The sequence below is a fragment of the Panthera leo genome, chromosome C2 (assembly GCF_018350215.1).
Source record: "Panthera leo isolate Ple1 chromosome C2, P.leo_Ple1_pat1.1, whole genome shotgun sequence".
In the NCBI taxonomy this organism is placed as follows: domain Eukaryota; kingdom Metazoa; phylum Chordata; class Mammalia; order Carnivora; family Felidae; genus Panthera; species Panthera leo.
Genome location: NC_056687.1, coordinates 85,371,976 through 85,389,441, shown reverse-complemented (window position 1 = coordinate 85,389,441; position 17,466 = coordinate 85,371,976). Strand labels below are relative to the sequence as shown.

General features: G+C 35.8%; 1 long non-coding RNA gene across 4 annotated transcripts in view; it reads right to left on the bottom strand.

Annotated features, from left to right (window-relative positions):
• Positions 1-1,826: 1,826 nt before the first annotated feature.
• Positions 1,827-17,466, bottom strand: part of LOC122229995 — a 36,032-nt gene continuing 20,392 nt past the window's right edge. For 2 of the 4 annotated variants that reach the window (XR_006207236.1, XR_006207234.1), the window contains one exon: positions 1,827-2,237. This is a non-coding gene — a long non-coding RNA (uncharacterized LOC122229995). The remainder of the gene's footprint in view (positions 2,238-17,466) is intronic. The other 2 variants (XR_006207235.1, XR_006207237.1) reach the window with 1 other exon arrangement.

The following is a 17,466-nucleotide window of genomic DNA, read 5'->3' as shown; positions in this document are numbered from 1 at the left end:
AGATGCTAATCCATGTCAGGTTCCTGGTGACATCACCCCCCTAAAGTTTTTATAGCTATATAACACAATCTCAATTCTGGGGGAGGGGGAGAAAACAGATTTAAAATATTTTGTATTCTACTCTTCTGTAAACTGCTTGAAAGTAGGGCAAGTCTCATTCATAGTTCTTGACATAGTGTCCTATACTTAGTAGGTACTAAATAAATGCTAGATGAAGGAATGAAATAATTAATTGATGAAATGTGGAATGTTCTGGCCTGACTGAATGTAATTAGCCATAGGGCATGAGAAAGAACAATCTCTCTGAACCAGTCTACAAGAACAATTTAGGACTCTGCCTTGAAGATTCAAGATCTGCCTTTCTAATAGAAGGAACATAAAAGAGATTAACCTTTCTGCTATGTGACTACAGACCAATTGGTACAGCTTGCCTTATATCACTGCCATAGAAGAACAGAGATAATAAAAAACCCTCACCAAGTTATGTGTGTATTTTAGAGGACTGATTAAATTAAGACCCCATTAAATAATCTTTTACCACTACCAGGGTTTCTGTATTATGCTATCAATCCAAAGAGAACCCATAGAAACTGCAAATTATAGGGAGAGCTCTCTTTGAACCTATAGTAACTTTAAAAGGGGGGTGGAGAAAAGTAACCTTTGAAAAGTGGCTTTCTGACAATTTTGTGTGGGAGAAAAAAATTACAAAAATGCAAAAATATGGCTATCTTCCATATTTTCTGTAGCTTAAGAATAAAACTTTATACCCCTCATTTAAGAATGTTAATTCCTGTCTTTAGCTACTGAAGGAACCATTTTTCTATTTTGAAACTTTGAAGAATTAAAAGGTCATTAAATTTTGGGGCAATAGAAAATCCTAAGAAATAATTTAATTTTAAGAACTAAGGATTCAATTATGATGAATAGCCTATATATATATATATATATATATATATATATATATATATATATATTTGCTGTAACAATTTAAAGAATAATTCTACACTAGTCAATCGCTCACAATTACATCAGTTCAACCAGGAATTATTCTCTTTTCCTTTCCAAGTTGTGATTGTCTCACAGTTACCAACACATAGATGAAGTTAATATCCTAGTCCTGTTGATGTCATTCTGGGTTTTCTTGTCAACTGTCATGAAAAATTTTGTCATTAGGCAAGTTGGTAGATGCCTACTGCCAAGTCCTCTTGCCTCATTAGACCAATTTCATAAGCCTTTCTGACTCTATTTGGTAGGAATGGAATCCAGACATCCATGTCTGAAATTAAATTCTCCCAGCAGCTACACCTCAAACATCTCTTTGCTTTCCTTTTTTTTTTCTTGGCTATGGTATGAGACAAGTTGGATAGGATGGAAATGGACTGCTCAGCTTTTAAACTTGCCATTCTCCATGGAGCATGCATATGGTCTACTCAATTTGAACAATTCCTGGGAGCAGGATTCAGTCCCTGATCCTGCCTAAGCTCACTGCCAATAGTGCTACAAGGGGGAAAATGGCCTTCTTTTTTTTTTTTTTTTTTTTTTTTTTTTGCTAATACATCTGTGATATATATACACTGTATCTAGATCCACTTACAAGTAGTTGCTCTGTCAGTTCTTTGACTGCCCTTGCAAATCAATCAAAGGATCTACCATATCTCTGTAACAAAATAAATGATTTCTTAGGGCTGACCGACATTTCCTTGATACAATATCCTTTACAAGCATGCATTTTGTGAATCAAAAGTATGGTAAATACGACATACACTGAGTGTGCTTTTTTCCCATGACCAAATAAGAAAGGATTATTTATTCATTTATTTGTTTGCATATTTATGCTTACAGTTTTGTTTGGGGACTTGTCAAGTAAGAGATTAGAAGGCAATTTTCACACAAAAGCCCCAAAGAAACATGATGTTATTCTGTGGAAGTTATTTGATTGTTCTTCATAGTCTTTTCCTTTCAATTGGCATTTAGAGAACCAGCCACACAAGCTGCTCCGTACCTTCCCGCATGATACCATTTCTTCCTGTTCTCCTTATCTGTACCTGCGAGGATGCACAGCTTTCTCTTTTTTCTTTCTTGTGGGTTTGTGCAGTTTCTTGATGTTTGTGACAGGCCACGATAGGGGAAGCTTTTATCACCGTGGGGTTTGGAGGCCTCAGTAAATTGAAAATTGCAAATGAAATCCACTGGGCTTGAATTCATCAGCTATTATGTCAGATGACCTTTGGCAGCTGCTGATAAAAATGAGAGAATGTTAGCTCTGATCCAATTTTCAGCACTAACCATTCCTTTTCAAATCCATTCACAGTCAGGCAGCAGACACATGGGAAGTGAAAATGATAGGGTTTCAAGAGAACGGCATTGTGTTGCAGATTAAGATTTTCTCCCCCTATTTCTAGAGGTCGGCCCCCAGGCCCCTGTCTGGTATCTACCTATTGTCCAATCAGTTTCAATATCTGCTTCAGAGGACATGTTAGCCATCCTTACAGATAAGTGCTTACAGGAGAGAATGTTGGACTTAATAGTTTTGCTTAGGAGGCATCAAGGGTCGCAGTGTAGCAATATTGACTGGCACATGTTAGTTTAATCTGACATTCTAAGGAATGTGACACTAGATTCTTTTAGAGTTGTTGATCTCTAGGTAATTTTTGTTACCAGCTCTGGTTTTATAAAATTTATTTTTGCACAACTATTTATATTCATGAGTCCAGAGATATTCTAAAATGTCTGTCATAGCCAAGCAAAGGAAGCCTAAGCTTGTCTAAATAAGGTACGGAAGCCAAAATTATAAAACTGGGAACCAAATGACTTGTGTGTATTCTGTTCTTGCAATCCAGTTAAACATAAATGCTATCAATAATATTTTAAGAACCAGATTATCCTGAAATAAATGAGTTTCTTCCAGCGGTAGGTTCCTCAATAAAAGTAATAGATTTTTTTATCGTGCAGGAGGTAAAAATTAGACTTGTTATTTTCCACTGAGGTAGCATGAAACAGCAAAATAACACTATGGATGGTTGAGTCATCAGTATGATTTCCCCACCTATGAAACATAGAGGCCTTCTGAAAATAAAGAAAACTGAGATTAACCATTTTTCCCTTATTTGACTGTCCCAAAAAGACAAATAATTTCTCCTTCAGTCTTTTGAATTCACTGAGGGAATAGTCCAACCAAACGTGAAGGCAAAAAGCATCAGATGATTGAAACCCATGTATAATTTTTTAAGCACTTAAAAAAAACTAATTAACTGAAAAATATTAAACCTGTATTTATATAGGTTTTCTTGATATGCAGATTCTTACTTTCATGTTTTCCCTTGACACTCTAATGGTTGACATTATATGAAAATAGGTGATTATATGTTAACAGTGTTGCAAGATGGCTTAGATGGCTCTTCTAAATGCCAGTCTTTGGAGGAAGAATATGGCTGTATGAGCTTCCTCATAAGAAAAACAAGTAAGTGCATATGTATCTATAGGATGTATATTACCCATATAATATATCTCACTTTTGAAAAGTAATTATTTAAAGTTAATATCTTGCTGGGTTTTCCCCCCACCTTTTCCTGGTACTGTTAAGCCCTTTTAAGAGAAGACACTTATTTGCTGTTTAATGAGCATGTGTAAATAAAATGTGACACCAGTGATGGTGTCCAAAAACAAATATGCACATTAAAAGTCAATTATTATTGAATAATATTTTAAAGGACTCAAAGTCAAGTTGTAAGCAATGATTGAATCTAAAATTAAGTGGGACCACCCAACCAAAAGATACGAATTCAGTGTATTTGTGGCTGCCTTTGATTTTCTCAGATAATTGATTTTCTAAACTTTTTTTCCAAACCAATGAAGGCACACATTTTGGACTCTCATGGATAAAGAATAAAGCCATGATACATGGTTTTCTGGTCCTACACACCATCCATTTGGACCCCAGGGAAGTGATGACATGACTGGTTTTATAAAAACAGCACTACAACCTTGTGTGGTTTAGCCAAACCACACTTCAGACACAGCAGACAACAGCTCTTATCAAAAGGCTAAAGTCTGCGGCTTTACAAGTTTATCAATGACTGCAGTCACACATCGCCCATTTCATCCATATTCATGTGGCAGAATTTGTTTCTCTGAGTTATAGCTTCCTCATACCTCTACCTGCCTTTAGGTTTGCAATGGATACTGTCACTACTTCCCAAAAGAAGAAGCAATGATTTAACAATGAGCATGTTCTTAGGGGACTGCAACTATGACAGGCCCAAGCCATTCAGCTTGGACCCAGTGAGCTAACAGGAATCTGCCAGAAAAAACAGCAGCACCCACACTTGGCTGGGTCCTAGGACCTGGCTTTCAGCCACTATGATCTGCATGCTCAGATAGATGGAGCAATTAGATAGGCCTGTTAAGTCTTATGTCTTCATTATTGATTTATAGTATGAACTCAGCATGATTATTGAACCAGAGCAGCCAGTGAAACAAATGAGTCATTGATCTTTACATAGGCTTATATTTCCAATTTATATTTGGGGAGGAAAAACATGGATATACCATTATTTCTGGTATTTTGTTCAAAGGCTTGAACAGAGATTTGGGTAATTCATTGTTCCCACCTTCTGACCTTTCATTGTCATTGCTTCTATAGAAACACTATCCAATAGAACTTTCTGTTATGATGGAAATGTTCTACTCTATCCTGTCCGATACAGTGGCCACTAGTTGCCTGTGGCTATTAAGTATTTGAAATGTGACTAGTGTGACTGAGGAGCTGTATTTTTATTTTTATTTTTATTTTCATTGAAATTTAAATAACCACACATGGGTAGTGGCTACCGTATTGGACAATGCAGCAGCTTTATAGCATACCAAGCTTTTCTCCTCTCTCTATGAATAGCACTTGTTGAAATTTTACCTCTTTTTAAAGACCCTGCTTAAATACTACCCCTTTTATAAAGCCGTTATTGATTCTCCCACCTCAATATTCCCCCCATGTGTCTCTTAATACATATAATTTTATACTTCTGATTGATTTCTGCCTTGTATTGTAATTATCTGCTCTACCCTACTACAGACTGCTTGAGGATAAGGATTATGTCCACCCAATGATAGGTTGTCTACCACAAATATTTGAGGAATTAAACTGAGTTGTAGATTTTATTGGGGGAGGAGTTATAATTTTTTAATACATGCTAATTAGAGAGGTGCTGACACTTTTTATGCCCTCTTTTAAGAATGAATGTAGGAAAATCTGTATTATTTCCCTCTCTTGATTAATCTATTAGCACTGAGGTAGAAATACTAAAGAAAACTGTTATATTTTCTCCTCATCTTCATAGACAACAGCACAATGCTATGCATATAGGAAGAAGTCAGTAAATACTTCTTGAATCAGTGTACAAATGACTGAGAATTATTATCCAATTTTCAAATAACTTTGAAGTCCCTGAATCAAGGAAATATGCTTATATTGGCTTCTAATGTTACAAAAATTCCTTATAGAATATTCACATAAATTTTTACTCAAAAATAAACTCTAAAAACTGTTCTATGCCTTGGTTAGGATAGTATTATACAACCGTATGTGCTTGTCAAAACCCAGAACTGTACACTTTAAGAGGATGAATTTTGCTGCATATAAATTATTTATGATGAATAAAAATACTGTGTACTTTAGTAATGCTTATAATTTTAAGTAGCTACTTAGCATTGGAGTACTAAATCAATGATATTTATTTAATACATATTACTAATTTTATTCAATTGTGTGTTTCTGTGGTGCTAGATTACACCTAGTTGACTTCTGAGGAATAGTGAGGTGATCTAAGACAAGTGTTCTATGATTAAAAAAGCACTAGATGTGGATGGAGTTACACCTTATTTTAAAAACCAAATTCTTCCACTTACTAATTTGAAATACTAGTAATAATTACCACATTATGTTTTATATCAGCTTATACTTGCTGAATACATACTGGATACGCTCTGTTCTCAGGACTCTATTAAAGTTAAGTCAATCCTCTGACAAGCCTATAAAGTTGGTATTATCCCCACTTTAAAGATGAGGAAACAGAAAGATTCAGTAACTTGCCCGAAGTCACACAGCATTTAAGTGGCACCTGGCCATCATACATTCTCCATATTTTTTGGTGTATCTGACGATTAGCATAGTAGAGTCAGGAGACAGGTTTAAGCATTACACATGGGCTCTTACCAATATTATCATATTTGAACATGTATTCTCTTCAATAAAAGGAAGATAATATTATTTTCTTCCAGTCTCACAAGGAAGGCTGCTCTGATGGTCAAATGAGACATTAATATGGAGATGCGATTACCCATTTTAGGAATTGTGCCTAGTACTTATGCTTGGTGTTTTAAGTTAAGGTTGGGGTGCCTTTTTGTGTATTGGGAAACACATTGATCTCAAGTATGCTTCATTTGCTGACGAGAGATCCTCCTCACTCCCATTTTCATAATTAGTCATGACTGTACTTGAGGAAATCAGGGAAAGGGAACAATAAAGATTTTAGCCTCCCGTCACCTAAGTATATAAGAAAGACCTTTGGGTCATTTTTCCTTTTTGAAAAATCTGGGAAAGAAAAAAAAGTAGAAGAGATGAGAAGGGAAGGAACTGGAGGTTGAAGGAAAAAGTGGGAGAATCTCCCAGAGCTCCCCAAAAAAACACAATTCAACCAAGAAGAACCATTCTAGCACTTTCCTTTACCCTTTGACTCCTTCCATTAACTCAGCTGGGTACTATCAGAGTTGCAAAACATTAGCCAATGGATGGATTTCTAATGTAAAACTTTTAAGAAGAGTAATAAAATATTTCAATATTAGAGCACTTAGAAATTCTCATTTCCAGAATATACATGGAGTATGTGGGGGTGAGGGGTTTGAATGAAGTTAAATTGTTCTACCTAGTATTATTTTAGACATTTTATATCTATTCAGTGTCTGTGAACAAATTACTTTAACAGGATGCATGTCCATGCACTTAAATTCGTTAGTTTATAAATACCCAAAGTTATGTCCAAGCAGATTTATGAGTAATGATCAAACTGTACTAATTAGTACCGTCTACCAATGTATTGTACTCATTTCCGTTTCATAAAAGCAGTCATTCAGATGAATAAGAGCCAGTGGTTTTAAGGAGTTCAGGATAGGTGGAGATCTTAAAGAAATTTAGCTAATTATAGTAAAATCTAAAATACTGTGCTTCTTCACACTTCTTGTAAACACAGTCTTCTGAGGATATTCAGAGTTTACTTTTTTTAAAGTGGGGTAAGGAGAAAAGTTTTCAGAGTCAGAATAAAATTGTTTTAGTTCTTTTGGTCAGTTAATATTAAGTATGATTCAAGTCTAAAGTTGACATTGGCCATTCATTTTCATTGTGAAGAAGAAGAAGAAGAAGAAGAAGAAGAAGAAGAAGAAGAAGAAGAAAAGAAGAAGAAGGAGAAGAATAGCTTCCATTCCTTAAGTGTTTTTTCCCCATACAAATGTAATACAGGGTAAATCCCTCTAACTACTACAATCAGTAAACCCCTAAACCCCCACAGCGGCTTAATAAAAAAAAAATCTAATAGATAGCAGTGGAATCTTATATGGGTCATATGGCTCTTCCTTGTGGCTTTTCTCTAAGTGATGATTCAAGAAGACACCTTCTTTCCAACCTGCAACTTTGTCACCTCAAAGTCTCTTCTATATTTTGGATGGAATAGAGAGGACTTTTACCTGCCCCAACCTACAAGTGACATATCACTTCTGTTACATTCCATTGGTGAAATGTAGTCTTGTGACCTCACCTAGATTCTAGAGGAACAGGGGAATGTAGTTTACCTCCATGGCAAGGAACCCATGGGTTCCTTGGGTAGTGAACCCATAATATTGCATCTGCCATAGCTAGACAGTGCTTTATATATATTGACTCATTTAATATGTACAAGAACACTAGAAAGTGGATGTTATTAACCTCACTTCATAGATGAGAAGCCAAAGATGCAAAAAGCTTAAACAAGTTGCCTAATTTTCACATAAATGGTGGAACCAAGATTCAAATACAATCTGTCTTAAAAAAAACACTATTAACAAATTAACATGCAAAAATATATGGAAAAAGGTTATGAAAAAAAGAAATAGAGCTAGTAACTTGGTTATGAGAAATGCTCAGGCTACATAATAACTAAAGAAATGGGAATTTAAGGGGGAAAATGTTTTAATTTGTGAAGTTAACAATAGCAATAAAAAGTTTAATGCTATATCCAATGCTGACAAAGGCATGGTAGAAATAATTGAAAGGAAAGTCACCAAACTATTAATAGTAGTTGTTTTCTGTTGGTAGATTTATGGGTGATAGGTATCACTGATTTACCTTTAAAAATTATTGCATTTTATAAACATGTAAACACCTATCTACATGCATGTGGACACATGACATATAACTGCTTTGTAGAAATCCCAACTGGGGCTATGGCAGGGCACGACTCTGTACATGTAAGTGAACATATTACTTTAAAGAAATATGGAGGCATGCATGGTCCTGAAAATTTCCACCATCTCAAAACAAACAAACAAAAAAAATGCACTGATTTATTTCTGTGGCTTTTGGGATCTATCCTCTTTTTATACTCACTCCTGGAACTTGTGTCTCTTAAATTCATTTCTGAAAAGAAATATTGATTTTGGCAGTAATAAAGCTGTCAGAACATTGGTGGAGAGATAGTATCACATAATTAAGAAAGAAACTATCATGTGTTATCCAATAGTAAGATTAGTCATATGGAAAGCAATGTAAAGACTGCACATGCAGAATAAAGCAGATTTAAGAAGACAAATTCTGACAAAATGGACAGAAGGCTATGGGGGTGGGAGTCGTACAGAGGATGGAGGGTTTCATAATGCTTATGTTTCTGGCCATTTGGAGAAATACATTTCAACTCAACAACCAATTCAGATATTACTCTTTTAGCTAAAAAGGAAGACGCTAACCCCTCTCTCTTCCATCATGATAGCATGTCATAGAGCACAGAGTCACTACACAGTTTTAATAAGACAAGTCACTTATATTTTTTTGTGTTAGAAAGAGCAAACTTTCATGAAGATCATTTGGTGAATTTATGCTCCTTTAAGTGAATTTTGAGAGATTTCATTAGCACAGTCCAAAAATAATCTGTAAACAGTAAAGGGGTCCTGAAATATAGTGGCCAAAGCCAATATAGACTAGCATAGGACCAAAATAATATAGGGAAAGTAAAACAAAATCAAAGAAGATAGAAAATAGATCTCTGTAACCTGGGAAAAAGAAAAATTTCATTTGAATAGTATTTCTCTGACTGAGGCACACGTAAGGTTTTAACTTTAAGGCCCATTCACCAAATCTAGTTTGCCTTGCTAACTTCATATGATTTCTCAAAAGTAAGATTCCAGGTTTACATTAGTCAAAGAAACAATTAGCAATGGTTATTTTTGTAACATGACCAGTTATTAGAGCAGCATTTTTATATTTTAATGCAACACTTTCCCACATACAATTTATAAACTACTGATTCTGAGTAAGAGTAATAAGATATTATACAAGTAAAGATCCTGTGCTGGGTGAAACAAATGATAAAAAGATGTATTAATGACAAAATTTATTAGAGCCTTTATTAGAGCCTGCAGTGGGTGTAAGGAAGAAAGAAATATAATGTTCAGCATTTCACCAGTGAACCCTTGTTTGGCCATGAAACATGTTGAGGGGCCATTGTCTTTTGGGTCATGTTTTGGAGACAATGATTTGGCACCACTTCTCTTCACCACGAGAGACCTTTCTCTTTAGTTGTGAAAGGGAGAATAATGCAGTGGTTTGGAGAGTGGGTTTTGGACCAGACTGCTGGTATTTAAACTCTGGGATTTGCTGTGGACCCTTGGGCAAATTACTTGACCTCTCCTGGTTTCAATTTCTTTATCTCTAGGGTGGGCAAAATGGTAGTACCTAGTGAAGACAAAGTTATTGTGAGCATTACATAACTTGACACACTTGGAGTACCTAGGACACCTTCTAGCATATGATAAATTCTCAATATTAGCTCTTGACTGCTACAGCAAATAAGCACTTGCACCAAATATCCTTCTTTATGAGGACAGGTCCATATCTATTTGGGGGTATGCTATACAAGACACGTTCTTTATTTTTGTAGGTTTTTCCCAAAGACGTCAAATGATAAGCCCATTTTTAAAAAGTCTAAAATTTGTGATTAAAACCAGAGAGATTTCCTTTTTTCTAGCTTAAAAACATGACCATTTGAACTTTTGTTTTTCCTCTTTAGACCCTAATTCTCGTCATTTTTCAGTGGTGTAATGACAAATGAGGTTGCTTCACCATCAGAGCTCTCAGAATGACCAGAACCTTCTACTGAGGAATAGGTCTTAAATTTCACATCCATGAATAGCCAGAACCCTAAGGTTTGTTTAGTGCTTCATAATGCTGACAATATGTTTTCACATGCGTAAGAATGTGGTTCTTCCTATACCATGTTCCTTTAGTCCAGGCTGCCTTCTTGCCTCCACCAGTAGGTTTAGCTTTATGTTCAACCCCAAGCAGGAAGCATGAATTATTTATTACTCATTTATTTAAATCTATCTCATTCCTTATGCAGGATTTCCAATAGATAACAAGAGATTGACTCACTATTCATGTCGGCTTTGATACTCATCACCCCACCTCCCCCAGCAGATGACCCACTGCTCTGGCACCCAGTAGCTGGATCTCACCTACTTGGTCCAGCTCCCTCCTACAGAGCCCACCCTGGCACCACCTACATCCTGTTTTGTGGCCCCAAAGTCCTTCATTTCAACTCCTAGGTCCCAGATAACCAGATCTACATCACAATCTGTTTTAAGGAATCCTTGATCAAACACTCTTTTATAGAGCCTCTTGAGGCAAAAATAAGGAAAACAATATACGATGATGGTTAGTATTTTCAAGGAGTCATAGTAATTTCCATATTCACATCCCTCAAAAAGAAAAATGTAACAATATTGAATTCATGGGAAGGACAATGCTTGCAACTTTTTTGTGGGAAGTATTTGTCCAAAAGTTTCCCCATTTTCTGTTTAATGTCACAACCAAAGAACTAAGTGTGATTTGTCCAATTAGTTCCTCCAATGAAACAATGGATGTCATTATTGTCAATCAAAAATTGCTAGAGTGCCTCCACATGTCTTTGAAGCAAATATCCAGTTTATTTGCAATTTAGAGAATATACATATACTTAGACTTAGGCAAAAGAAGAAAATAGGGACCTGAAACTGTTATCCAATGTCTGAATTGTATACACTAACGAGTTTTTTGACTGATTTATTCAGATTTTCCCATCTTAAGAATTCTAACACCCTTAAAACACAGATTAATTTTTCTGATACTTACCTGTTCCCTCAGCTCCCCTAAATAATACTGCCCAATTTTTTTCCCTTTTTTATTGTGGTAAGACCTATATAACATAAAATTTGCAATTTTAACTTTTCTTTAAATGTCAAGTTGTACAGTGTAGTCTTGGCTTCAAGAGATTTCCATGATACATCACTGAAATACAAAACCCAGTGCTAATCCCAACAAGTGCCCTCCTCAATGCCCATCACCCCTTTACCCCATCCCTGTCAACCCTCAGTTTGATCTCTGTATTTAAGAGTCTCTTGGGGCGCCTGGGTGGCTCAGTCGGTTAAGCAGCCGACTTCGGCTCGGGTCATGATCTCGTGGTCCGTGAGTTCGAGCCCCGTGTCAGGCTCTGTGCTGACAGCTTAGAGCCTGAAGCCTGTTTCAGATTCTGCGTCTCCCTCTCTCTCTGACCCTCCCCCATTCATGCTCTGTCTCTCTCTGTCTCAAAAATAAATAAACGTTAAAAAAAAAAAAATTAAAAAAAAAAAAGAGTCTCTTCTAGTTTGAGGTGTCTGGCAGGCTTAGTTGGTTAAGCGTTCAACTTCAGCTCAGATCATGATCTCACAGTTCATGAGTTCAAACCCCATGTCAGGTTCTGTGCTGACAGCTCAGAGCCTGGAGCTTGCTTCAGATTCTGTGTCTCCCTCTCTCTCTGCCTCTCCCCCACTCATGCTCTATCTCTCTCTCTCTCTGTCTCTGAAAAATAAACATTAAAAAAAAATTTTTTTTAAAGAGTCTCTTATGGTTTGCCTCTCTCTCTGATGGTATCTTATTTTTCCTTCCCTTCCTCTGTGGTCTTCTGTTAAGTTCCTCAAATTCCACATATGAGTGAAATCATATATCTGTCTTTCTCTGACTTATTTCACTTAGCATACTACCCTCCAGTTCCATCCACGTTGTTGCAAATGGCAAGATTTCATTCTTTTTCATCTCCAAGTAGTATTCCATTGTGTATATACACCACATCTTTTTTATCCATTCATCCCGTTGATGGACTATATAATTCATCAGCATTAATTACATTCACAATGTTGTGTAACCATCACTACTATCTATTTCCAAAACTTTTTCATTACCCTAAATAGAAACTCTACCTGTTAAGCATTAACTCCCTATTTTCTCCTCTTTCCCGCCTAGTCCTTGGTAACTTCTATTCTACTTCCTGTCTCTACAAATTTGCCTATTCTAGATATTTCATATAAGTGGAATCATACAATATTTATACTTTTGTGTCTAGTTTATTTCACCAATCATAATGTGTTCAAGGTTCATCCATGTTGTAGTATATATCAGAATTTTATTCCTCTTTATGACCAAATAATATTCCATTGAATGTATGTACCATATTTTGTTTATCCTTTCATCTGTTGATGGACACTTGGGTTGTTTCAACTATTTGGCTATTGTGAATAATGCTGCAGTGCATACAAGTATGTGAATCCTGTTTGGAGCTGAATTGCTGTATAATGTGCTTTATCTTTTTGAGGACCCTCTAAACTGGTTTCCATAGCCACTGTACCACTTTACATTCTTACCAGCAGCATATGAGAGTTCAAACTTATTTTGTGTGAGTCCTCCAACTTTGTTCTTATTTTTCCAGGTTGTTTTTGCTATTCTGGGTCCCTTGCAATTCTATATGAATTTGAGAATTGGCTTTCCCATTTCTGGGGGAAAAAAGGCTGTTAGAATTTCTATGCAAATTGCATTGAATCTATAAATAGTTTTGAATAGTATTGACATCTTAACAATTTTAAGGCTTTTTCTCCATGAATATGAGATGTCTTTCCATTTATTTACATCTTTAATTTCTTCCAGCAATGTTTTGTAGTTTTCAGTGTAGAAGTCTTTTACCTTCTTGGTTAAATTTATTGCTAGGTCTTTTATTCTTTTAGGTACTATTGTAAATGGAATTGCCTCCTTAATTTTCTTTTCAGATTGTTCATTTTTGCCATATATAAACACAACTAATTTTGTTGGTTGATCTTATATTCTACAACTTTGTCAAACTTGTTTATTAGCTGTAGTAGTTTTCTTTTATATTTTTTGGGATTTTCTATACGTAGGATCATGTCATCTGTCAATGGAGATAGTTTTATTTTATTTTCCCTCTTTGAGTTTCTTTTTTCTTGTATAATTTCTCTGGTTAGAATTTCCTAATACAGTGTTGAATAGCAGGGCATTCTTATCTTGTTCATATCTTTAGGGAGAAAAGTTTTAGTCTTTTACCACTGAATATATTGGCCATTGGTGCTTTCATTAATGCCCTTTGTCATGTTGAGGAAGTTCCCTTCACTGCCTAGTTTTTGAGTTGTTTTAATCCTGGAAGGATTTTGGATATTATAATGTCTTGAGTGGAGAAAAACTATTGTAAAACAACTCTTTGCCTCATGTCTGGGTCTCTTGAAGTAGTGAAACTTCTGCATCATTGTTTATCTAGCAGTACCAAAATTAGGCTGAGTAAAAGGAAGGAATCACTCTGATTCTGTCAAGTATCTGGTATAAAATCTTTGCTTCTAGCCTGAACAGTTCTGTTTTTTTTATGTCATGATTTATGCCACTTCTGCCTATGGATCTAGATGACACATTTGTGCTGGCCCTCCAATGGGAACTGAGTCTCTTGACTCACCAAAGATAGTCTCCAATCTCAGCTCTTCCTACTAGATCAACAGTTTCTACGTTAATGACATGTTCCCTCTATCCCCAGGCTGTGGCCCTTGCTCAGTGTCTCATGATCTACCAAACCTTAAGCGAGCCTCTCAACATCTCTTGTCAAGCCTCCCATCCTCCTACCCAAGCTTTCTGGGTATTCCTGGGGAGTGGGTTGTTATGGTCACTTCTGACATTGAAAGCCTATCCCCATGGAGTTCTCGATGTCACGCATACATCACCACTTCCTAGTGTCTCTTCTGGGCTGATCCATGGGTAAACCTCAGCCCTCTTTGATTTTCACCAAAAAACCCACTCACATAAGGCATGTGTATGGAGCAAACTACACTGAAACTTTGGGGAGATGATTTGGGTTCATAACCCAGTAACATAACAAAGTAGAATATCAGATTTCACTATTCTTAAAAAATCTGCTCAGCCATTTGTACTGATTGGAGATCTTGTTTCCTATCATGTTGCATATCGCCCTCTTACTTTCACTCCACTGCTTGCTTTGTTATGCAGAGCAGTTCAGTTCTTTTTAGTCTATTTTAAATTAGGTTCTGGTGTCCCATTGCATATCAACAGACTCATTCTTCTACTGGGTCTCACCCTTCCTTCTTCCCTCCACTAAAAAGGGAAAAGAATAGCCTAAAGATGTTTTGCTCTCCTCATCTGAATTAAGCCACCTTTCTTCAAAAATGGAAAAGGCTACAGTCAGTTTGATTTTTAAATAACAGGGTTTCTCTCTCACACACATACACAGATGCATATATAATACACTTTAAATACTTAAATACTTTTATGTTAAAAGATAGGATATCATATATAGTACTCTAACACCATAATTCCCAAACTATGTACTACAGTATCTCAGAGTGCCCTAGTGAACTCACAGAGAATACTGTAGGATATTTTCTATTTGGGGGGGAAATACAGACACAGTGCAAACTACCAGCTCTAGGTGGTCCATAGCTTCAACATTAGATTGTTCTGCTTCCCATTTGGCGACCTCATATCTTTGCAAAGCAGAGTTTTCTGTGCTTGCTTTGATAAAAAGCAAGTACCATACTAAAATCAATGTGGAACAGGAAATAGGAAAGATGGGAACCAATCTGATTCCAAAGATTGAGGAGTTTTATAGCAGCCAACAGGTGCACATGTCCCATTAGGAAGTAATTGTGATTATTCAAGAATAAAATAAAAATAGGGGTGCCTGGATGGCTCAGTCAGTTGAGCACTGACTCTTAATATTGGCTCAGGTCATGATCTCACGGTCTTTCATATCAAGCCCCGTGTCAGGCTCCATGCTGGTCATGGAGCCTGATTAAGATTCTCTCTCTCTTTCTCCCTCTGCCCCTCTTCCCCCACTTGTGCTTTCCCTCTCTCTCTTAAAAAAAATAAATAAAAATGTATAAAAGAATAAAATAAAAATATTTTTCTTTTAATTTATGTGTAGTATTTTTTGCAAAGGCTGCGAAGTTGTTAAAACATAAATATTTATTAAGTTCTTTGGAACCTTACTGCTTAATAAATGAAACTATTAAATATTTCCTTTGGCCTAGTGGCACTGTGAAAAAAATACCAATAAGGTTTAGTGAACTCTGCCCTACTCCTTTATGTGTATAGACATATATGTATATATATGTGTGTGTGTGTGTATATATATATATATATATACATATATATATATATATATATGTATGTATATATGCACACACTTAAAAAGCCCATATTTAATATTATGAAAAGGTAACTAGAGTAAATAATACAAACATCCAAAGAAATTATTATTATAAAAAGCACTAATTACTTAGGACATGATTGTAATTATTATTACCTCCTTTTTAATGTAAATACCTGAAAAACTTTAAAAGATAGAAAAACTTTAAATCAGAAAGGTCTCAGGAAAAAGTCAAACACTGGTTAATTAAACTGTTCTAAAAAAAAAAAAAAAGACACTCCGGTTAAATATTTCTCATTCACTAACCTGAATATTAATGAAAAATCCCATTTCCAGTCTTTCTGAAAATTTACTCAGAGACATGTTGGCCATTCTTCTGTCTTGGTAGGTACAATTTGCTAAATATAGTTCAATCTTCTTTTGGTGATTAAGTAACTTAATAAGTTAAATCACTTGCTCAGGGTTACAAACATAGCCAGTGGCAAAACTGGCATCTGAAACTAGGCGCTCATGCTCCAAGCACTTGAGTGATCGATGGGGTTTGGTAAGTTTAGGAAATACTGTGTGTTATATTTCACCTTAGAGACTCAATGACTGACTGAGAAATTGTGCAAGAAAGAAGTTTTTCAATTTAGTTTAGCTCTGTATTTCCAAATTCATTGACCCCAACATCCTTTTTTACCTAACAGTTTTGCTGTACCATTTAAGGGTGTAATCTCCAGAGTCAGACTGTGGGATTCAAATTCCAGTTCAACTGCTTAGCCACGTCATGCCACCTCTCAAATCCTCACTTCCCTCATCCATAAAATGGAAATAATGCTAATACCACTCGTGAGCATTCGATGAGAAAATTCATGTAAAGCACATACTAGGTGCTTAACAAATGTACTAAAATTGTTAGCATTCCTCAAAATTAGTGTTTGTAGAACATAATTGAACATGCCGTTGTAAACATTCAGACAAATGCATAAAAATGCATATGCGAATAATTGCTGTAGGTCTATAACTTGCCGCTGAGAATACAAAATGTATCGTAAGACTTTCAGGTAGCTCGTGTATGTGAGGAAGACGATTTGCAGTCCTGGCAGAGTTTGGAGTTTTCATTCAGGGATGAAAGGCCAGGCAGTGTTGTAGCCATTACTGGGATCTGCTGATGTCTCTCTAGATGTTTGTAGGCACACAGATGGTCTACGGAAGGATAAAGAGAAAGCTGGTACACAAAGGCAGATAAAGAAAAGGCAGAGAGAAAAGGGAGCACTGACTATTGCTGCTACTCTTACCAGTTGGTGGAAAAAGAATATCTGTCTTTCCATTAATTTCACCTCTTTCCTCAACTTACAAAGAGGACAGATGCTTTTTGCAGTGATTACCATTCCCAAAGAAAAATAAGTCATGTTCTTTCTTTGAAACAAAAAGTAAAGAATTATGTAGGGAGAAAAATAGCAATTGGTTTTCTTCTAAAATCTATGGCTAGGTGAAATCATAAAAGAAGATGATATGAAGTAAATGCAGCAGACTTCGTTTAGGTTGGTGAATTAGTAAATCCTAAGGAAATATCAGACAACTAATATTGCCATTTTCCATATGTTTATATAGCTATTACTTTGCTACACAACCACATATCTTATATATTATTGAAGAACTTTCTCTAAACATCACTTTGATGCAGTCAAAAATAATTTCATCACATTTACACAATAGAAAAATGGAAGATTTTATTAAT